This window comes from Pezoporus wallicus, unplaced genomic scaffold, assembly GCF_028554395.1.
Source record: "Pezoporus wallicus isolate ANWC-B61680 ecotype Strahan unplaced genomic scaffold, APGP_CSIRO_Pwel_v1 contig_8721, whole genome shotgun sequence".
Classification (NCBI taxonomy): Eukaryota; Metazoa; Chordata; class Aves; order Psittaciformes; family Psittacidae; genus Pezoporus; species Pezoporus wallicus.
In genome coordinates this window covers 1,449,791-1,473,127 of record NW_026635692.1, presented here as the reverse complement: position 1 = coordinate 1,473,127, position 23,337 = coordinate 1,449,791, and the positions used below count along the sequence as shown (strand labels likewise).

The 23,337-nt window shown below is 46.8% G+C and overlaps 1 long non-coding RNA gene across 1 annotated transcript in view; it reads right to left on the bottom strand.

Moving 5' to 3' along the window:
• LOC130592771 (uncharacterized) overlaps positions 1 to 14,487 on the bottom strand; it is a 38,017-nt gene extending 23,530 nt beyond the window's left edge. Inside the window, exons 1-2 of the long non-coding RNA XR_008970657.1 lie at positions 14,395 to 14,487; positions 9,227 to 9,290 (exon numbers count right to left, since the gene is read on the bottom strand). This is a non-coding gene — a long non-coding RNA (uncharacterized LOC130592771). The remainder of the gene's footprint in view (positions 1 to 9,226; positions 9,291 to 14,394) is intronic.
• Positions 14,488 to 23,337: the final 8,850 nt, after the last annotated feature.

The following is a 23,337-nucleotide window of genomic DNA, read 5'->3' as shown; positions in this document are numbered from 1 at the left end:
CCTCTCTGCTGGTGTGTTTGAAGCCAGTGACAAAGGCAGAGGATACCCCTGGAAACTTGTAGCACATCAAGCCTGGCCAGACCCATCCTGGCACAGGGCAGGGGCACTGGCACCTCTGCCCGGCCATGGGGCTCAGCCATCCCTTGTGTTTGTGCTTGTCACCAGCCTGCGTGCATAGCAGTTGCATACACCACTGCAGCGTGATGGATCTGGCCAGAGTGCGCTTGGTCACATCCTGTATCCCTTGCTTTATTGTCAACAAAGTGTAGGAACTTACTTTCATAGCTTAATATGGATTCCCAGGGCAACATTTGCAACAACACTTGCAAATCCCTGCATCCTCATGCAGTCAAGCTAAATTTACATTACAATATTACACCATGGAAGTGTATTAGCAGTAATTGCTGTTAAATGAGGCAGGAATATTTTAGGATAATGATTTTGTGGGGGAAAAAGAAACAAGGTAAAAAAGACAGCTTTAAGAGGCTTAAGACCTTGCACAGTATGGAGAAACGCTCTCAATAATAAGATGACAGACAAGTTCATCTATGACAGAGCTATCCTCAGTTCCCTAGCTGCAAACCCCCACGTGTTTAGGACTCTGAGGAGCAGCGTGAGTTGCCAGTGACTGGCTGATGCTCCCTGTGCAAGAATACACCATTAACAGACTTGCATGATGTATTCTGATCAATACAGTAGACCAAAAGAATCACTGAGCACTTCCTGTCCTCCTATCTCCTCCAATGGGTGTTTCTGAGCCTTGTTGCTGACAGGAAAGCACAAACATGGTGATTCTCATTTTGCACTGATTTTCGTTTCTCTGCTTCTTTGGAAGTTATTCTTCTTTCAAGATCAGTATTAGTTGTGTTTAGCACCACACAGTTACGCTCATACATGAGGACCACAGCACATCAGGTCTGGGGTGACCTCGCTCTAACAACGTGGTCCAAGCTACAAAGAGGAATAGACTATGCAGAGAGGCCACATGGGGTAAGAGTAATTTAGAAGCTAACTTGCCTCATCTGTACCAGTTTGGAATGGTATCACCATCTGGAATGACCAAACTACCAACCAACCAACCAAAACCCAATGAAGTCCTAGCTTTAATTCCCTCACTATCATCCTTGGACTTCTGCCTGAATCCTCCCAGTCTGGTTAATGCCTGCTGGTACTCCAGGAGGCACTCACCCATGTGGTGCTTGCATTGCTGTTGACAGAGCAGTGGCCTAAGATAGGCACCAATATACCTGAGAGATGACTTTGTTCTGCTGCTATTGAATCCTGTGAAAAAGCACCCTTGAATTCTGCTTACACGAGGCATAATGAAATAAAGGTGACATTATTTGAAAATCAGTTTTTGAAGGAGTTTCTTCACGTTACACGCATTGTAATGACGGATGTAGCAAATACACACCCATTTCAGTCCCCAGGGTTATATGTTTCTCTTGGGAAAGCAATGCAATATTAGCAAAGTATGATTTTTATAAGCCTATAATTACATTTTTGCACAGTCCTATTTCCCCAGGGCTGAATTCACATTTATTGGATTACTGAAGTAATCCGGAGCAATGTCACACTGTTACAGGATGTATTCCAGGTGGACAAGGCTACTCCAGCAGAGGGAACTGCTTCATCATCTGCTTCCTCTGAATCCCTGGGAACTTTAGAAAGACCCCAGGGTCAAAGAACCCACTCTTCTACCTCCCTCTACTTGAATGTGGCCTCACTGTGGTACTGTAAGCAGGATGTACGGAAGGTTTGCCATTTCATGGCAAGAAGTCTCCGAAGTGTCAGAAGTTTGACAGCAAGTTCTTTATGGCTTAGAGATCCTCACAGATGCATCACAAAATTCCAGGAAATACAGGATCATAACATTTTTACCTTCTCCCTCTAAGTCCTATAAGGCTTTGGTGAATCGGTCTCACTTTCTGATATGCTCTACCTTGTTTTTCTTACTCCAAGTCTCTTTCTTACCTAGGTCTGTGGTTTCATATCAATATAGAGAATTAAACCCAAGGGACACATTCTAAAACCTCGCAAAATGTTAAATCATCACAATATTCCAACATCATATCTGTGAAAGAGCACCTCGATCTGAGGAGACGGAAAGCTCCTAAGCACAGCCTGCGATACTCAGGATGCTGTAAAGAAATGAACCTGCCTCTCCAGAGTGCTTAAACCACAGCTCCATCTTTACCGCCACACATTTCTTTGACATTTAAGTTGTGCCCATCCACGGAATACCACACTGATCCAAATTCATTTCTGTATAGATCGGTGGCAGGATTGCAGCAGGGATGGTCTAAAATCATAGGCAAGGGCAAGTCTGCAGGCTTATGCTGCAGAAGAGTGTGCTCTCACACCTGACTGCTTGCCAATTTGTACCACATTTGCATCAGTTAGTCGATAGATCTACATACAGTCTACATGCAGTCCTTACCTTGTTGCACACATCAAGTGTACTGTTTACCCATGTCTAAGAGCCTGATATTCCTTCGTAACACCAACACTTGCCTCCCCTTCCTGAGGGCAGAGATTATGTACCTATGTTGATAGGTACACTGTACCTATCTGTACTACTGTACCTATGTTGATCTCTTCCAAGGAGAAGCAGTGCTTTTAGCAGTGACCATCCGCTTTCTCCTCCAGGAGGCCCTTTCAGTGTTGTGCAACCTCTGTTTTCTGAATAGAGAAGCCTAAAGGAGATCTATTCATCTGACAGCCCAGATGAGGCGGGGTGGTGGGATACCAGGAACAGTAGTAAATTGAGGGATGGTTTTCCATCTTCCTTTTGTCACTGTCTCTGAAACCCAAAGGAAATTGAATTGTGTATCATGGAAGTTTAAGTTTAACAAAATAAAACAGTTTAATAAGTTTAAGTTTAGTAATAAAACAGGTATGGTAATTAAAAGATGTTTTCTATTATTTCCTGTGTTCTAAAAACTGTACGTGGCCAAAAAGTACCAACATCAACCTGCTTGGTTTTCAAGAAGATAAGTATTGCATTAGCCCATTGGGCTGAACACAAAAATGGCCTTTCTTAGGTGTCTGGTAGGCCACTACTTGAGAACATGCATAAAGCACCTTGGGTAGATCACAACCACAGAGAGCGAAGCCCAAAGCTCTTGTTGCCCTGCCTGGACCTCAGTAAGTGCTGGTTTTGGAGGATCGCTGCCCGATTGCACCTCTGAGGTCTGAGCGTGCACTGAATGGGCACTTTCAAATGGCAGACTGTCCTCTCTAGTGGTGTTCTAGGGAAGGTGACCACACAGGAACGGTGTACATGGGAGACGTTATCATTCTGGAGAACAACAGCATTTCTGTTCCAGGCTCCCACCGGGGTTTTCTCCTACAGAGAAGAGGGGAAGAAACATCAAAGATGAGACAGCTGAAAACCACTCTGATCAAATACCGATGGGCTGCACTGGGCCCCCGAGGTGGAGCAGCTCCTCTGCCCTCCTTCATCGCTGCTGAGTGCGAGCGCACTGAGGAGCTGAGAGGTGAACTTATGCCTGGGCCATGGAACAGCGATGGACCAACAGCATTTTGGCACTGCCACCCCATTGTACCTGCCCGAGTGTTCTTCCCTGGAGCCTCTAGGGACATGGATAAAGTGTTCTGCGCTTTACTTCTAAACATAAAATACTTCTGCAGAGTATCTGATGTCCCCGTACATCCTGGCAGGGCTGGCCCGTAGCACAGAGCATTTCTGTCATCAGGGCTTGATGCAGTTCAGCACACAAAATGAGATGCAGATCGAAATGAAAAGGAAGCAGCTGAGAAGCTGGAAGGACTGACTGTTTTAGTTTGTTTTCTTTTTCTTTTATCGATGGTATTAACTTGGTTCTTGAAGGATTCACAGCAAGGCTGAGTTACCGGCAAAGGGAGGGGAATGGCACAGTGGAGTAAACGGGTCTTCTCTTTGCCTGCAACAGCATGGGGCAAGCCACGGAGACTGTCAGCTGAGGGGTGAGTGGGGATGGGAGAGCAAGGGCTGCAGGGGGCAGAGGAAGCGATGTCAGCCGGGGTATCTCGAGGACTCTGCTTTTCCAGCAGGGTATTGCAGGAGAGACTAAATAATGTGCAGTAATATTCACCGGTTATGGAGCTTTCTGCAGGAAGGAGGCGGAACAGGGTACTGCCATCGGGAAGAATACAGGCTGCACACAGGTCCCGGGAGGCCTCCCTGCCACCCCTGAGGCATAGGGTCCTACCAGCTGAGCATGCTTGCAGGCGCAGGCAGAGAGCAGGGAGTGCAGCCTGCAGCTGGGACGCTCACAAGTGCTGGGAGGACACAGACACATCACCCTGGGCTGTGTGGCTGTGTCCCCTGTCCCCAGCAGCCCAGAGGTACAAGCAGAGCATGCCCCGAGGGGCAGGAGCTTGTGGGGGTTTAAAGCAGCCATCAGCCCCTAGTGAAAGGCAGAGAGTGTGAGCGGAGTGGTAACACCGGAAGACAGCCTGTGCTATGTGTGGCTGCTAGCAGTGCTGTAATGTAGCTGAGCACATTCAGTCTTGTAAGTTTCTGCAAGTTTCTGCTCCATGAAAAGGAAAACAAACCCCAAACAATTACACAAAATCTCTTCAGAATACACCAAGCACAGTGATTGTGAGCAGTATGCACAATTCGACCTTGAAACTGCCACTACATCCTCTGAGTAGAGCATACTCCTGTCAGTTAGCTGCAGTGGGAGCAGCATCTTAAAGGTGTCGCAGATGCTCACTCACATAACACACTGATAAGGTGCACCTCATTATCATTGCAGTACCAACAGTAAATGCATATGTGCCTCGTGCTAAAAGGATGCTCTGCTGCATTCCTTCTCACTCATTTGAATGACAGCAGTTGCATTTTAAGACACAAACCTGGTGTCAGGTTGTAAAAAGTCAGCTGCCTTGGGGGTAAAAGGAGGGTGCCGGTTTGCATTACCGTCATTATTAAAGCAGGGATGCAAGCAGCATGGCAGACTGGAAGGCAAGCTAAGCCCTTTCCCACTGCAGCAGCAAATGGCCTTGAAGAGAGCTAAACCAAATCTTATAAAAGGCTCCTGTGAGCCGCTGCTTGTACACAATAGAATAGAGATCCAGCCTCACAATGTAATGCTAGGATGTCCCAATAAGGGAGTCATCTCAAAATCTCCAGTTCAGTTGATGCAAAGCTGTGTGTAAATGCAAACTATTACTGTGTTTTGTGAGATCTCCCCTTCTTAGCAGGGGAAGCCAAAGCTGAATGAATCATGAACAAAACCTGGAAGGTCCCCAAGTATGTGCATCATCACCAGGCCCAGTCACAAACCATCTGGACACTGTTCCTGATTAACTGTCTCTGGTCAGGAAGCACTGTCCTCCAGCCAGCTGCAGGTCTACCTTTGATAAGACCTGTATCTAAACCCCACACTCTTAGGAAAGATGGGTCACAAACACCCTGTGCAGCCACTGCCTCGAAGAAGAACAACGCTATTTGCTTCACATGTATGAAGGGCGATGGAAGGATTTGGATGCTTTAGTAAAGCGGAGGTGGAAAGCACGACTGCTGTCTGTAACACACAGAGGAAGGAAAAAGGAAGAGTCATTTAAGCTGAAGAGCAATGCCGGCATGAGGACAAATAGGTATCTGTGATCCATAGCTATGCCTAGACCAGGAACTAGAAGCCACCTAGCTTTGCTCCCCACTGCCAGCTACTGTGAGATATAATGGGACATTCTGGGAAGGCATTACAGGGGTTGCTGCCCGTAACTGCAAGGGGCTGTGCTGCCCTTTGCTACTAATTCTCTGTTGTGTTTCAGGATGTTATAGCATCTACATCTGGAAAAGTGACTGAACAAATGACACAGGCTCCTGGGAATTCCTGAGGTATGGCTGGGTCTTGTGACACAGAGAAGCAAGCTGGTGAGTGAAGCACGCAACTGCTAGTCTAAAACCACTGCATGCATTTGCCTTATGAGATTGTTCTCGTTTCGACTGTGAGGTCTTACCAGTAGGTGCCAGGACAGAAGCGAAGTTATCATCTTCTGTTAATGGGAATCTATGTTTAGAAGAATGGGAAAGTGGTTAAAGAAGGTGAAAGGCGACGTCAAGAGACGGCACCCCAAACCATGCTTTGCATAACTTGGACAAATGTCCACGCTCTCGGTCAGACCGCAGTTGCTGGGTCTTGCTCCTATGTGTGTTTTGAGCAAGGACAGTCAGTAGCTGAAAATCACACCTTGACAGGTACAGGGCAGCCTGTGAATTTAAGCCTGGGAAACTTGAATAAGGCTGTTTCTGCTCTACAGCTCTGACTGAAAACGAGGGGTTGTTCCAGCTGTTGCTTCTTGGTCTGGAAGTGTCTGTGAGCTATGGGGGACCGCAGGATTACAGTGAGGCTACACCACCACTGGCAACAAACTGTGGCCATTTTAGAGGAAAGCATTTGAATGAACAGCTTTGTCCAGGGAACACTCGCTGACTGATGAACAGCAAGCAAGCAGCAGCAGGAGGCACTGGGGCCACCACCGCAACCTGTTCCCCATCGCCTCCTGCTGACACACCAAGCTATAAATGCCACCCTTGTGCGTTGTCCTTAGTGGCCGGTGTGAGAAGCAGGTCCCTAAGGGATAACATTGCTTTCACCTGTGCAAAATCCCACAAGCAAAATGTCAGCTTGCCCACAAGTGCCATTGCCCACCCTTGCTGTCCCTGCCTAATAACCAGGAGCATGCAGCTAGTGAGGGGCACTGCAGTCACTGGTGAGCTCAGAAGGCTTCAGAATCTCTGTGTTTCCACAGGAAACCCTCTTTTGCTTTCCACAGGCTGTTTGGGCAAAAATAGAATCAACTTATGGCCTCCATCTTCCCCCCACAGCTAGGAGAAGCTTCCTAGAGGAGCTAGCTGTTTGCATGTGCAGCCTCCAAACGTCACAGCTCCTAGCATGAAACAGGGACGTTGCTTTCCTCTCTTCCCATATGCCTTTATTAATGTAAAGAGGAGACTCAGCACATTAGCTTGGAAAAGAGGAGTTCCTAACCTGCACTGCACTAATGTGTGAGGTCTCTTTTTCAAAGCCTGTGCAGCCATAGAGCTTCATTCAAAGAACGCTGTTGACTTCAAAGACCACTGAACAGGGACCCTAATGAAGAATCCAAATGGACTGGCCAAGTTGTAGCTGTAAAAATTTAACAGGGAATATATATAAAGGCCTAAAACCCTGAAGGCATATCTGCAGGCGCTGGAGTGTGAATTGCCTTCAGGCCTTGCTGTGAGCAGTAGTGGTTGAAGGGGAAGAGCCTGGAGTCTGGCTGATGTGTTAGGAGATGCACATGTCCAGGCTGAAGCAGGCAAAGCATTCAGCTGCAGAAACATCTCCAGTAAGCTGCAGTAACCCGGGAGCATCCCCTTTCCACTGCAGTGGGACTCCATGCAAGTTACATCACCAGCAGCTGTGATGTTGCAGCATTAATGGTGCAGAAAGCAAACTCCTTTCCAAGGGATGTGGTCCATACATGACACCTCCTATAGTAAAAGTAAAGTAAATACATGCTTATAGACTCTGTATGGGGTCAAACTACCTGTGAGATGTACCAAAGCACCAAAAGGTGCCCAGCTGTAGAAGTTAATCTATATAAAACATATTACCTCTCCCTACCAACCTTGCCTTCCTGTGTCCTCATTCGAGTACAGCTAAAGCAACACCTCTACCAGCAATACTTGGTTACCTTTAAGCACCATAGGTCTACAGTGGTTTAGGCTCTGTGTGGGGTTTGTTCTTTTTCTGTGCGATCAGTAACACAAGTCATTCAGCACAGCTTCATTTCCTCTTTCAGTCAGCCAGTCAGGAAGTAAGAACAATAACAAGTGATGTATATGATAAATATGAATTTCCACGTCCTTGAAGCAAACAGTGTGTAAATGTCTAATAAATGGGGAAATATTCGCTCTCCATCAATACTGAAGTTTGGAAAGGGCCAGGGTAGTGCCCTTCTCTCTTACCTTTATTTCCCTAAGGTTTCCCCAAATTCCCTGCATATTCATTTCCTAAATGAAGACCCATGAGGGAACGGGACACTGTGAAAATTCCAGCTTTCAAACCCAACAAAGCAAGATTCTGCCTCTCTTCAGACAAAAAAGATTTTTTGTTCCATTCCCCTTCCCAAATTCCCTCCATTGCAGAGATGTTTCAAAGGTAAAAAGTCTTGGAAGGGAATTTGTTGCTGAGAAGTCTTGCTGTAAAGGAATGTTAGAGGCTTTCCAAGCTAAACCGCAAACAGGGAGCTAAGCAAAGAGAAGGCAACATTCCAGCAATTTACAGAACAGAAATAAAGTCCCAGTAATTGAGAGGTGGGCTATGTTTTCATGGAAGGTGCACTGCAGTAATGCAAAAAAGAGCTGCTTTATAATGGACATAGAACCAGGGAATGGTTTGAGTGGGAGACGCTTCTTAAAGCCATCTCTGCTGCCCAGCTGATTATAGCAGCAAACAATTGGAGGATTGATACTTCAGCTAGGGGTTGTTTTGTCTGCTTCAGGAAGGCAACGGGACCATGCACAGTCTTAAAACGACGCATACGCAGAAGGGCCTTTTTTGTGCGTAGCAAGGATGCACCAGCTCACAGGGATGCACGTGGAAACACCTAGGATTACAAACACTTCCAACAGCGACTTCATTTCTCCAAATACAGCTCCACAGAGCTTGAACGACGCAGCAACAACAGCAGCAACAACAGCAGCAACAACAGCAGCAACAACAGCAGCAACAACAGCAGCAACGGAGGGAACAAGGCAGAGAAGCAGACTGCATAGAACGGATTGGGTGCAGAATAAGAGGACACTCCCCGCCCTCATCCCTCCCACCTCCCTCCCTCCCTGCCGCGGTTCCACCACTCCTCCCCGTCCCGTCGTTCCCCCCCCGCGCCCCTCACCGCGAGTCGGGGCTGCCGCGGCTGCTCTCCGCCCGCGGAGCATTCGTGGAGCGCTCTTGCCCCCTGCTGTCCAGCTGCGATCCCTCCTGCCAGCGCCAGCCCGCTCAGCCTGACCGTGCGCTTACGGCCTCGCCTGAGAAGCAATCAGCCAAAACATAACGACAGTGAATAGCAGTAACGAATGAGCTACCCTTTTACAAAGGGCAATGTGATGCCCGTAGCGCTCTGATGCCTTTATGGCAGAAATCTACCGCGTTTAAGAAAAAACCCTGTTTCCAGATGTAACATCTTGTCAAGGATAGGTATTGGCTTCCGTATTATGACTCACTTTTAAGAGGAAGAGGTGTAACTCCGTAAACACCTTGCAAAGGGAATAATTAGGCTCATCTCACCTGTCAAACGCAAAGAGAATAATCGAAGTCAGGGAGGGTAAAACAAAAATCTGCTGACATCTTCGTTTTGTTCTTACTACACACAGAAACATACCTATGTAGCAGCTAACAGATGTTCAGTCTCATCTGCTGCTTCACCCACCTTTTGCTAACGGGACTGGCTTTTACTGCTTGTGTTTGCCCGGTGTCTGCAAGCACACGGTCCATGGTGCAGGCATGGACCCCATGAGCTCCATGCAGGGACCTGATCTGCTGCTGTCACAAGGCACAGCAGTGCCCAGCTGTCACCAAGACAGCGAACCCCAAATTGTGCTGACTCCCCTCCAAGCAAGCTGGTCTTGTGTTTCCCTGAAGCAGAGTCCCTAATGCTGGATGCATCGCGTACCATGTGGCCTGCATACACACCGTATCATTCCTGGGATCCTCAAGGTGTATGGACGACTTTGGGTGTCTGATAGCTTTGACTGTACTGCTAAATGCCTGAAGAAACTAGTGCAGAGAAGACAAAAGGAAGGGAGGAACAAGCTTATACATGGAGCAGGGGAGCAGTTACCCAGTGCAATTGGCTTCACAGGGAGGTGCATGGGAGGACTGGAGAGATGGAAAATTAACATTTCAGGAAAAATCCCATGAGGTTTTTACTAGCACAAGAGAGGCAAATAGCAGCAACAGAAGTGCTGGTGTCAGAAAATGGAAGTACATGTACAGTGCCACTTCCAGTAATGGTATCTTTTCATTGGTATGATCCCCAAATGCCAGTAAGAGAGGCTGTTCCACTGAAGAATGCAATAAGATCAGAGGAACCCTATTAAAGGGGAGATCTAATGGGAAGAATGCAGCAGCTGTCCTTCGACGCACCATTAAATGTGGCAAACACTGAAGGAAGAAAAGCCACAAATGTAATATTTAAGGAAGAACAAAACCAACAAAACAAAAACTCAGGCACAGAATATGCAGAAAGCAGAAGTCCGACCAAATCAGTTGAGAAGAAGCAGCAAGAATAAGACTTGGTTGCTTTGGAAACCAAGATAAATTGGAAACATGGACCCAGGGACCCAAAGGATGCTGAAGTGATCAGAGAGGAATGGATGAGCAAAGGCAGTGTCTCAGATGCTTCCTTGTCAGAAGTACAATGACCAAACCTGGGGCGAGAGAAGAGCCCCCTCAGAGGCTCTGCAGTAAGTGTGCATTGGAAAGCAGAGGTGCAGAGAGCAATGGTTTCATAGGACTGGTAGCTAATGGGCAGGGTTGAAAAGTGAAATGTGAATCTCTCTTCGGTATAACAAATATCCCTGGATACATACAAGCTCCCTGTGGAACAACAGTGCTGCGAGGTGTAGTCATTAGTTGTTCTTGATTTATTCTTCCTGCCTCAACGTAACAAATATGCCTCTGGATTTAAATGACAACCCTCTTCATCTTGCATCCTGCTCCTGGCGGTGGTCAACACCAGCTAAAAGTGAAGTAAAGCCTGCGAGGATAATGGTGAGAGGACATTAGTTCTAATGCCAAAAAAGGGAACCTAGCTACAAAACTTATAATCAGCCCATATGAAAAATGGGCCACAACCTCAGAAACTGCCATCAGCAAGTAAGTGCAGAGCCTGCTCTGGATTTTCAGATGCACAGACAGAGATGGAGTAGGGGGTCTTCCCTCCCTCCTCCCTTAAATTGCTTATTACCACTGAAGAAGCTGAGTCAGCCTGTCTAGGAACATGACAGAGACTGATCACATCAACCAGCTGCTGGCAAAGACAGACTAAAATAAGGGAAAACCTCAGTCCAAAGCCCAAAAGCTTTTCAGGAGATGGATGGGCTGAATGCATGATCCTTCATATGAACAACCAGTTTAGTCTCCAGCATCCCTGTCCTGTAAACAAGCAAACAAAATTAGCCCTACCCCAAATACCAATTCTTCTTGTGATTACTGAGTGGGGTCTTGGTGAACAGGAGCAGAACAGAAACCATTCGTTTAGGTCTGGCAGCGAATACACCGTTTAAAAGAAGCACTTGTGTGTGAACTGCCCAGTACCTCATGAAGAGCAAGAGATGCGACCATGCTTCCTGGGAGCTGCTATGCCTGTCCTGAAGGAATCCTTGTTCGTTTCCTAATGATGTTATTTCTTCAAGGAAAAAAGTAGGGAACGTTTCTTGTTCCAGAGCTAGAACTTGTATTTGTCAGTGTAAGTGCTGTTTGTAGGCTGTAGGCTGTGCTGCTTCTCCCCTGGCACACAGCTGTGGTGGGGTTGACCTGAACGCTGCATCCAAAAGATGCATCAGCTCTGGGGGGGTCTCACAGGAGTGAATCAAACTGTTGTACCTGGTCCTGAGTGGCATGAATGCCTGAAGGAGCTGATAAAGTAGTTCTGGGCTCTGTGGGTTGTGCGTCAGTGCCTGAGCCCCCCTTGTTCTTGCCAAAATGTCCAGCAGAGATGTGAGGTTGTTCATCCATGGGCAAAACAGACTTGACGTGGGGAAACTAATTTATTACCCATCAATTCAGAGTATGGTAATGGGAAATAAACCAGATCTTAAAACACTCTTCTCCCCACCCTTCCCTTCTTCCTGGGCTCAACTTCATCCCTGAAGCGCAGGGGGACAGGGTATGGCATTTGCTATCAGTTCCTCACATGTATAGGTCAGTTGTCCCATTCCCCTCCTTCCTCCTCAGAGACAGGACTCCTCACACTCTTCCCTTGCTCCAGCGGGGGGTCTACCCACAGGACACAGTCCTCCACGAACTTCTCCAACATGAGTCCTTCCCATGCTCCACTGTGGGTCCCCATGGGGTCACCAGTCCTGCAGCAAACCTGCTCCAGCATGGGTCCTCTCTCCATGGGGCCACAGGTCCTGGCAGGAGCTGCTCCAGCACAGGCTTCCCATGGATTCACAACCTTCTTTGAGTATCCCCTTGCTCCAGCATGGGATCCTCCAGGGGCTGCAGGTGCAGATCTGCTCCTCTATGGACATCCATGGGCTGCAGGGCACAGCTGCCTCACCATGGGCTGCACCATGGGCTGCAGGGGAATCTCTGCTCTGATGCCTGGAGCACATCCTCCCCTCCTTCTTCATTAGCCTTTGGGTCTGCAGAGCTGTTTCTCTCACATATTCTTACTCCTGTCTGCCTGCAGTTGCTCCAGTGCAGTAAATTCCCCCTCCATCTTAAATAGGTTATCCACTACCACTGATCCTCTGGAATAACATATTTAAGCCTTGGCCAGCAGTGGGTCCACCTTGGAGACCTCCGGCATTGGCTCCACTGGACGTGGGGGAAGCTTCCAGCAGCCCCTCACAGAAGGCAGCCCTGTAGTCCTCCCCCTGCCTTGCTACGCAAACCCAGTACAGATTCATACAAGATACCTTATATTTTTACTTGCCTTTTAGTAGGAAGCCTTTTCATCTTTCACAGCTTGGCACAAAAGCTCCTCAACTGTTCACTTGGAGGTGCGAAGCAGAAAGAAGCCTTTTCATAAGCCTGGCGGCCAAAGAAACAGAAGTCCAGCCCCAGCTTTTCAGTTGCTCTTGTGTCTTCGCTCAGAATATTGGTTTCTAGGCTGCAAATCACTCCTTTTAAACTATGCAGGAGACAGCAGAGAAACAGCCTGCAGCCATGGCCTCTCCAGGGCAGGGAATGTGAGCAAGCAGTATATTCTTTCAGTTTATGCTCGCTTCTCATTAAGCTGAGCAAGACTTTTCCTTTCCTTGGGATACCTCGTATGTTACATGTACTGTCATGCAAATATTTACATTCCGAGGTGTAAAACATCAAGCAGAAACTTGTGTGTCCTCATAGAGAAATCCTTTACGGAGTGTTTTTTGTAAAGGGCATATTTCCTCACTGGAGATGGGACCAGTAAAGAGCAGCCCCTGCCACTTTCTGCCCCTTCAATAGCTACCAAGTCTTTTTTCCTACCTTTATTAGCCGAAGCCTTTCCTTTTCTGAGACATCATTAAAACAGCTGAAGCCATTCAGACAGTTCTGCACACGGATGACACTTTGTGACAGCATCAAGGCCCAGTGGGTTATCTTGATACACCAAAAGCCATAGGTACAAGCAAGCAATTTTCTTTATATCCTTCAACAGCTTTCCTGTGCTAGCATGGGAAGTCAGTGTCAGGTGTCTGATAAATTACTGAAGGCTGCTGTGGCCTGCTAAGGGTGTGTTATCCTCCCACCTTGTTTGCAATGACTCTTTTGCCCTCCTTCCCTGCAAAAGGGAGAGCTCTTGTTCAATAAATGGGAGGCTGGATCTCTTGAGGGAAGGTACATCTCTCCTCTCGTGCTTCATGTTAAGCAAGCAGGTCTGGGTGCTGAAGGCAGGGAAGCACATGCAGGTTCTGCTTCAGTGCTGCGCTTGGAGAGGGGCACCCAGGAGTACAGGACATAAACCTATAAATAGAACTTGTGACCACAGGGGAAAAAATAATCAAGATTTGTCATCCTTCTTTAAGCTGCCATTGTGTGTGTTCAGAAGGGATGAACCATATATGTTTTATGAACTGAAAGACCCTCAGAGGGTAACGTTACAGGAATTAGGCTAGCTCAGTCCGCAGTGGTACGTAAGGTAAGAGAAGAGAGTTAACTGCTTTATAAGCCAAAAGCACCGTCTGTAAACAGTTTTGTGTGGGGTGCAATCAGTCGGATGAACTGGAGATTTCAGTCTGACAGGTCGAGTGCCCGCTGGAACCGAAGGGAGGAAATCCCTAGACTTGGGAACCCAGAGGTAGTGCTCCCCCATGGCCCATTTCCTGACGCAGCAGAGATGACCTCAAGTGCAGAGCAGTGACTGCAATCAGACAGCTTCTGCCCACTCCCCAGATAGCCCTGGGCGTCACTGGATCTTTTGCTTTTAACCTCAAACCTCTTCTGTGTATAAGGATCCCTTTCCCCACTTTGTTACTTCTGCTCTCAAGCTGTATTCCTAAACATTAACCTATTACATGATCTCCAGTTCCCTCCAACACACTTTAACCACCTGAAAGTATTCAAGGAGAGACCTAAATTCTTTTTAGTGCTATTTTACTATGCCATTTTACCCCATTCTAGGAAGCACCCCTGACCATCATCACTCCTTTTGTACTAACTTCCCTTTTATCACTGTTACCTGGGGCAATCCAGTTTGGCTTCTGCCTTGACTGGGTGTTGTGGCTGCAGGGTTAACCCATTTCCCAATCAAGCTTGGCAGACCAGAACCCCCCTTGCAGCTTTTCCTTGATGAATTAGGCTGTTAAAGAAAAATAAGCAGATCTGTTTAACTGGTCAGCATGTGAATTGGGGGCTTTAAAGACACACACCTGGGACTCACTCCCTTTCAAGTGGTAGCTATGAAGATGCTGATGGAACAAGATGCATGGGTCCATCTGTGTCGGAAGAGTCTCAGCTTTACAGGAGGGAGCCCAAAATGGACTGAGACGTTTCACTCTCTTGATAGTTGTGTGACCCAGGCTCCAGAAATGGCTTTTGCATTTATTCAGTACTTGTGTAAATTATAGAGACTGTTTTGGGAGCAAAACCAAGCAAACAGTTCTCTCCCTGCTCGTTTGAATATCCAAACTGCTGGGTTGGAAAGTCACATTTCCCTTTGTGCTGCTTTCTTCTGTCTTCACTCAGGATGCTCCAGGGTAGATAGGATCCTATTTGACTTCACAGTGAGGCAACAAGCTATTTCACATCATTTTTGCATCAGCATAATAGCCATAAAAAGGCTACTGAAAGTTCTAAAGAAGCTTAAAAGCATGATTTTGATTTTAAAGGCATCTCAGCATCTGATGGTGCAGATCACGAGATCTGCATTCCACTTAGATTCAGATTTTCATACGTTGATTGGTTCTCCTGACATACGTACTATGCCATATGGGAAAAAAGAGTTCATGGGAAAAGTCAAGAATTAGATGCATGTTGCATTTGAAAGGCTTTACGGCTTTCTGCCCCACAATCATATTGTCTGTATGTGCACAGTGATGTGTAGCTCTATAGGGACCAGTGTTACGGCTATGTTTGTGGTAGTACTTCCTGATAACATCCTTCAAGGCTCCACAGGGGCTATTCCCAGCTGGGTCAGAATTTCAGGCTGAGTGCCTTGTGGGTTGGGTGCTCTAGCTTCTACGAATCTCGTTGGATTTATGCTTGTGAATGATTTTGAATGCATGCACGAGTGAGGGTGCACAGCATGAAATGAGGTAAAATTGGAGAGAGTCTGAGACGATGTCATGGCTTGCAACTCATTAAAGCAGAATGGCTCAGGGAACAAAAAATGTCCCCTAAAAGCCTAGTACTTGAGGATTTTGCCCCACTAGTGAGCCTAACTAGTGTGCTGTTTTCATCTGTAGAGATTTTCTGGCATTTATACCAGTAAGAAGCAGCTGATTTCTTAAATATCTCAGCCTCAGAGACTGCCAAATACGCGCACAAATTGTCCTGGCAGCTGCAAAAAGCTTCCCCAAAAGCAGCAGAATGTTTTCTCCTCAATATCCTCATTTTAAGGGGTCTATCACAACGACCAACTTCTATCACCCTCCAGTGCTATTTCCTAGCTGCTAACTGTCATCAAGGCATGGGCTGGGAGGGGAGAGACATGGAGGTGAGGACCAAAGGCACAGGGGTACATGCAGCTGCCTCCTCACTGACACAGCTTGCTGCTGTGCTGCTGAAACTGGTTTGCTCTCTTCACATCCTGCCTCAAACTACTGTGTGGTGGAAAGCATGGCAATGAGTCTCAGATGGCTATACCTTGTGATGGTAGATTGGAACAGAGGGGATGAATTCACCTTCACATACTGGAAAGTTGTTTTATTTTTTCCCTTCTCATCCCAGTTTTCCTTCCCATGTCCTGTGACGAGCCTGCAATGCTCGTTGGCAACACCTCCTGCCTTCCCCCTGCAGTGAATCACCATCTCTCAAGCACAGCAACGGATGCTGACTCTTCTGCCTGATTGTTTGGGGAAGATGCTGTGCTTGGAGACAGAAAGCTCATCTCCACCTGGAGAAATGTGAAAGCCCTTCTGAAGGGATGATGGAGAACAATACTTGGGATCCGTAGCTCAGTGCCGTAGGGCTCTGTCACAACTAAGTCAAAATTACCTTCAAGAGCATGCTGTAAAACACCCCACAAATCGAGCATCTGTCCCAGCTGATGAATCAGCTTAGCACTGGCATCACAAACGTGGTTATTTCCATGGGGGTCCGCTCCACTTTCCTTCTTCTCCTGACTTTGCATTCAGTCCTACTGATGCGGTAAGGTGAAGTTGTCATTGATGGAAATAAAACTGGTCCTTCCTGCAAGTGTCCCGTGCTGGCTTGGGATGGGGTTTTGGGGGCCACGCTGATTACAGGGAGCCACGCTCTCACAATTTTACACGCCTTACGGATGCCTACATATGCACGTACTGATCTGATGCAGCACATCAGAAGCTAGTTTATCCAAACAGCTGAACTGTGTGGCAATAGCTCACACCTGAGCTAGACACGGGACGCGCATGTAAAACATCTGCAGACATTTACCCTTGAGAATCCACGCAACTGTCTTTGAAAGCATTTACAGGAGCTGACTGTCTCAAAGCGTACTTGTAATTGGGTGGGTTTTGGTAGAGATCCTTCCTAACGCCAGCGCCCTGAGAACACAGCAGCACAAGTGCTTTCTGGAGCTGTTGTTTTCCCTTGATGGTCCCCAGTGTACATGAAAGAACCTGTGTGTTGTTTTCCCCCAAGCTGGTGGCAGACATTAGAGAATTGAATTTAACATTCCAATGTGCCAGGCATGAATACACTCTGCATATCTCCCAACAAACGTAAATGAAAGGAATTTCTGATAGCCCTTTTTCAATTCTATGTGACAAATGTGATAGCCTTCTCAGTAAACAGCAAGAGCTGGAAATGCCAAGCTGTTCAGTGAAGCAGGATCAACATCCCTAATACTTCATGGGATCACTAATAGCTTCTGCATCTTCCAAGACAATAAGCCTTGATTGTTCCTCTGGATGCATTCCTCCGAACTTCATCCCACTAATTGCAATGTTTCAGGGCTTATACATGTAAATAATAACGGGATCTGTAAGCATAGGGGCTTTGAAAGGAATGTCCCATTACCTTAATGTTGTCAGATTGTGGCAAAGCTGTTTACGAAGCATACAAGCCACAAATCAAAGGAACCTGATGTACTCCTATATTCTTCAGGCAACTTGGCATGGAAAAGATGAAACTACATTTGTGCACTTTATTATTCAAGGTGACGAGTCAATGTGTGGGTGATGGTGCATCTCTGAAAGTAAAATACTGAAACATAAAGGCTTTCAGAGGCCTAAGAGTCATGCTTCTCCTTCACAAATTTACAGGCAGCTGGACCTGAGATAAAGGCAGAGGTTGTCTATTGCAGACATGGCTTAGAATGCTGCGTACACAGATCTTTCTTCCTGTATTTAACTTTCCCTTCAGTGATTTAACACTGCAAATAAAACCAGGTAAAGATCTTCCAGGAGCACAGTCAGTGTTCTCATATAAAAGAGCCAGCACTATAACAAAGGGACCTCTCCAAAGAATTAAACAGCAAGAATGCTCACTTAAAGTTTCCAAGAGATTCTTCCCTTTGCATGTGTTGCATTTAAGACAGCTGGGAAATGCATCAAATTCAGTACCCAGGACTTCAGACATAAAAAGAGATTAGGCACATTTCAAACATGTTCTCAAATTATTCTGGGTAAGTTGTATTCTGTTGGGAAGGGATGGAGTATCTTAAATCACAGTTGTTCTTTACTTAGCAGCACAATAAATAAAATACAGAAGTGGTTAAGAACAATAAAGCATGCAATTGTATTTCTGCCTCAGTTTTCTCACCACCTTGGGGCAGTCTTAGTGTTGAAGATTAGTTATTATGGGAGGGTCCAGGATCCTTCTGGGGTGGCCAGGATCTGTCCCTGAGCTCTGGATGCCTTCCAGCCTAGCTGTGGCAGTAGCATCTCTTGCTTTTGCATGGAAAAGTCCAAGAGTACCCTTGCCAGTGTCTTCTTCCTCTCCCTGCCACGTGTTTCCTGGTCCTGTGTGTGAAACTACATATCGCCATCTCGACAACTTTATTTCTTGCCAGCTTTCTAGTCTGTAGGCAGAAAAGAGATTTGTGGCACAACTGTGCTATTGGAATATGGAATACGGTTACGAAGACGAATGGTGCTGCATCTGGGAGAGACAGAGCACACTTCTGTTAGCATCTACATTAAAAAATCATGGCTATTTCTTAATTTACCACCTGCAATCTGTGCATTGTACTTATACAGGCTTGCAAAGACTCCCAGCAGATTCCTCCTGCTGAAAGTTCCTACCCCAAATATGTTGAACATGAGCCATCTATACACATTCTGACTAAGCTGTTAGGAGGAATAGTTTCCTGTATACAGTCTATGCTTTGATGGCTTCATTTGAGGAAAAAATAAAGCCCTGCATAATATCTTTACAACAAAACCCTTGCCTCTGGGGAGGGCCTTTGCATATGGATCTCGAGCATCTTACAAATACCAAGTTTCATAACTTTCTGTAGAACTCTTCCTTGCAGAAAGGAAGCAGAGAAGTGAGAAAGCCATGTGGCAAGCTAGTGGGCAAAGAATGAGCCTCTGGTCCAGGAGTCCTGGTGAGCAGTTATATGCAGTTACCACTGGACAATATAGTGGTTGTACAGAAAATGAATAGTGTAAGAAAGAGCAACTTTCCAAGTATCATTCATTTTGCCCCTGGAGATACATCACTGTAGGCTGCATTGATTGAAAGCTGCAGCAAAGCTCCTGTTGCAGGCAGGTCTTCGTGAAGATTGCAGGGGGAAGCATGTCAGCTCCGTGTCAGCTTTATTTATGGTAGGCTGCAATGACTTCATATTCCTTCTTTGTATCTGAACAACACACGAGAATCACAGGAAATGTCAGCAGGATCTAATGATCTGAATGAAATGCACTTTCCCTGATGCCTGCTCTCTCATCTGCGCAAGAGTTGAGCTCGGCATTCTTATTATTGCAGTTATGAGTTTGCACGTTTCATTCTTATCCTGGAAGAGGTGTTCGGATGTACTTAGCCCTTGTATGACTAAGCTGAAGCAAACCAAGCCTTGGGTGAAAAGGCTGCGAACTGGTAGTGCTGGGTGAATGATTTCTTGCAATCCCTCAATTGGCTCTAAGGATCTGTTCTTCTGAAAGACGATGGGTTCTGGTTCTGCAGCTCTCTGCCCAGGCACCCAGCATCCCTCTGTTAGTCTTACATATTTCTGCAGGGAACGGCTTAGTGTTCTTCATCTGAAAGGAATGTGGTTGTGGAACTGTGCTACAGAGACATGCGGGACACAGAGTACCACAAGGCCAAGCAGCACACAGTTCTTTTTCCTACCCTTGGGCAGGGTCAGCTCAATATTGAAAGGTCCAGAAGATAGGCAGTAACTTTCATATGTCCTCTGCTCATGCTGATGCTGAGCAAAGAGTCTGATCAGTTACTGCAGGAAAGTTTCTGCAGGGAGTTTAAAGAAGTAACTGAGACAACCAGAGAGCCAAAAAATAGGAAATAAAATAGCAGAAGAGTGGTAAGGAGGTGTGTGTGTGTGTGTGTGTGTGTGTGTGTGTGTGTGTGTGTGTGCCTTCATGCCTAAACCAATTGTGACAGGCATACTGAGACACCTATTTCTAGGTAGCAAGATGGTTTGATCCGATCTCTGCTTGTCCTTCTGCCTGTCCTACTGATGCTTATGGCATTTTTAGCCCTCTGGCCCGTGCTGTGCTCAGGGATTTTACACTGGGGACAGACACTGTGGCAATTTGTTCCTTACAACACCAACATTGGAGGGGAGCCTCTCCTCTCCAACGTGCTGCCAGCAGCCCCCAGGAGTGGCACTGCTACTGAGCTTGGATGTGACTCTTTAATCCCGACTAGGAAGTGGGATGTTAGAGATTCCTTTTCACCATTCATCTGATCTTCTTAGACTTCTGGTAGAATGAGAAGTAGTTCTCCTTTTCCAGCCCTCACGTTAGAGAGTACCCGTAACTTCCTCCTCAGGGGCACAGGATGGAGAACACAACATGAGTATTCCACACTCATGTGTGTTGTAACTCCCTTCTATTCACAGATGCATGTAGGTGCTGAGGATGAAGGTTTGTGATCTCCCTGTATCTCAACCCTAGGTGGAAGTGAGGAATACAGAGGCTCATTTAGTGCAAAAAATGCTCTGGGGAAAAAAAAAAAACATAAGCTGAATAGCACTTGGGAAAGAGCAAGGTATAGAAATAGCCTGACAATTCAGGTGTCCATTTCATCTGTACCTGCCACGAAAACACAGCTCATGTTAATTCAACAAATGGATGAAAATACAGGGCTTAGTTAGGTAGTGACACTGAAGATCACTGGGAATTTAAACATTGATACCAAATGCACTGAAGATGCTGATTTTGAATATCATGGCTTTATCCTGCAGGTTCTCCTTGAACGGACTGGTCAGTAGTGGTGAAAGCACAAGAAAGTGCCTGGAGTCTGAAAATGAGGCAGTGGCGATGCTGTGTAATGTAGTTACAGTATTTCATTCGAGTTTATTCTCTAGTGCTTCATTCAGCGAGAGAATTGCTGACTGATCCTTTCCACCTCAAGTTCTCTTGGATGGAAAAGGATGCTTCACAATTCCTGTGGCACTCCAAATATCAAAGATCAAGGATTATGTATTAGATCAAGTGATTAAACACTGTGGATGGGAGATAAAGTTAAATATTAAGTTCTCCCTCCTCCTTGAGTGCCTGTGACCTCCCAGAGCTGGTATTACCCTTCAAATAGGCTGCAGGTCTTTCCGCAGCACCGGTGCCACTCTTTTACATCCAATATTAAACCGCTTAACATCATATACAGCCCTTGAGCTTTGATACTTGTTCTGAGAAGTGCCAATGGATGTGCTAGTGATTTTGATGAGGTGAGACACGTTGCAGTCAGTTCCAAAGCAGCATTGTCTGTCAAAGCAATTTTGGTGCTTGGAGGTGTAAGCCAGATAACTGCAATGTAACGACTGGCTGCGCACAGTACTGTACCTATCAGCTTGAAGTAACTTCTTACTTTTTCTTCAAGCTGTAAAAGTGTGGAGTGCTGTTGTGTTGGTCTTTCTCCGATTACTGGGAGCTGGCAATTACTCTCTGTCAGTTTTTAATTCTGATTGGAAACAGAAAATGTGTTAAAAGCTCACCTCCATTTTTCCTAAGTAAGTGTAGAAGATCCCAAGCAAAAACCCAGCTCCTGCTGTGGACAATACAGGGCACATTACAGCATTTTTGGGCACCAGAACTAATGCTGCTGTGCCCATTTGTGCTGGCCCTGATCCAGAGAGAGCACCTGGGCATTCACTAAGCTTCAAGCACATGCTGAAGCCTGTCTCCCTTTTACTACGTGCTTCCCTAAGCCAGCACCCTGTTCCTGGGGGCGTGCTTGGTGTGCCACAAGGCGGTTTGGGACTCTCCCTGTCCATGTCACTGGCCATCCCCTAGGCACATCTCTGCACTCTGTGCTGGCAGCTTGCAGGGTCTCCTCATGGCTGGGCAGGCGGGCTGTGAGCACTCACTGTCCCCAAGCACCCATGACCCCTTGTACAGGTGGCCAGAGACAGACCCAGGGTCTCAGGGGTGGGCAAAGCAGGGACCAGATTGGTTTTGCTGTTCGATTTTAATGAAGGTGGTGTTAGAGTGTTTCCTTAGCTCATAGAAAAAGAGAGAAGCTGGGCAGGGAGATGGAGGCAGACAGCCCCTTTGGGGTAAGGACCACGCAGCACACGGGCTTGGCTCTTTCCCCTATCAGGAATGACCCCAGCAGAGATCATCACTTCGGGCCCTGCAGACTGGTGCTCTCCAGTAAGCCTCCAACAGATGCCTCCTGCCCTTCAAGGCCATCTCTGACTCGTAGTGTTCGAAAGAGCTTCCATTACTACAGCTGAGATCCATGCGCCCAGTGCATGGGGTCACCCACTGCAGGGTGATGGATGGGGACCCATTCTCCTGTCCACGGGCCTGGAGAGGCACCGGTGAGGATGCTGGCCGGGCGCTCCCTGCACCCTAAACCAAAGCTACCGCGATTCGCTCTGTGCTACTGCATTCCTCCTAAGCCCAATAGATGGCAACATTATCTTAGAGATGGGCTCGGCTCTGGCTCCGGGAGCCTGAGAAAGCCTCTGCTCATCAAAATGCGCTGCACTGTCCTGCACAGAGTTAAAAGAAAATGTGAAGGAAATTATTCTGGCTTTTGGTACTGAAAAAAACTGCCCTGAATCTGATCAGGATTGCTTTGAAGCAGTTTTCTTTTGAATGTGTCATTTATTAGTTTATCAGGTCTGGAGGTATTAATCCCCGGTCGGAATGATAGATGTAGTTTTCAACCAGAGAGTCTGGCATTACATAAGGATCACGACCATTTTAAGCCATGCATCATTCTCATTCCCACAAATGGCAACCAGAGGGGTAAGCAGGACAGGAAGGTGGTTTTGGGGGAAGCGCTTCCTTAGTCCTTTACCTCCCCACTCCCCTTAATTTTCTCCCCAGAATTCCTGAAACTGCCTTTGCAGTGCCCAGCCATTGAGTCTTTCACTTTGAAGCAACAGTCTGTGGCAAGTACAAGGGCACTGTGAAAAGCAAGTGTGAACCAGCCCCAGAAACAGCATCAGAGGCAGCACAAGGCAAAGCATGCAAAAGGGTGAGAAATCCATGAAGAGCCCAAGACAGCAAGGCTTGCGGGGCAGTGCAAGAGCTGAAGACAAAGTGTTCCAGTAGGCTCACAGGAGAGGGTCCAGGCTAAAGGGATGAATGTGAGGTGCCAAGATGTGGGAGGTACAGAGAGGCCATTTAAGTTGTGTGCCAGATTGACTCGGAGGCTCTTGAGTACATACCTGGTTTTATCTGACGCAGTTAACCATAGGGTATGCGACTTGCAAGCATTAGCAGCAGAACTATAGGATCATAGAAACAACCAGGTTGGAAAAGACCTTTAAGATCATCAAGCCCAAGGATGTGTGCATGCTTTTAATACAAGGCTTATTTACTGCTCACCGAAAGATCTCTCAAAG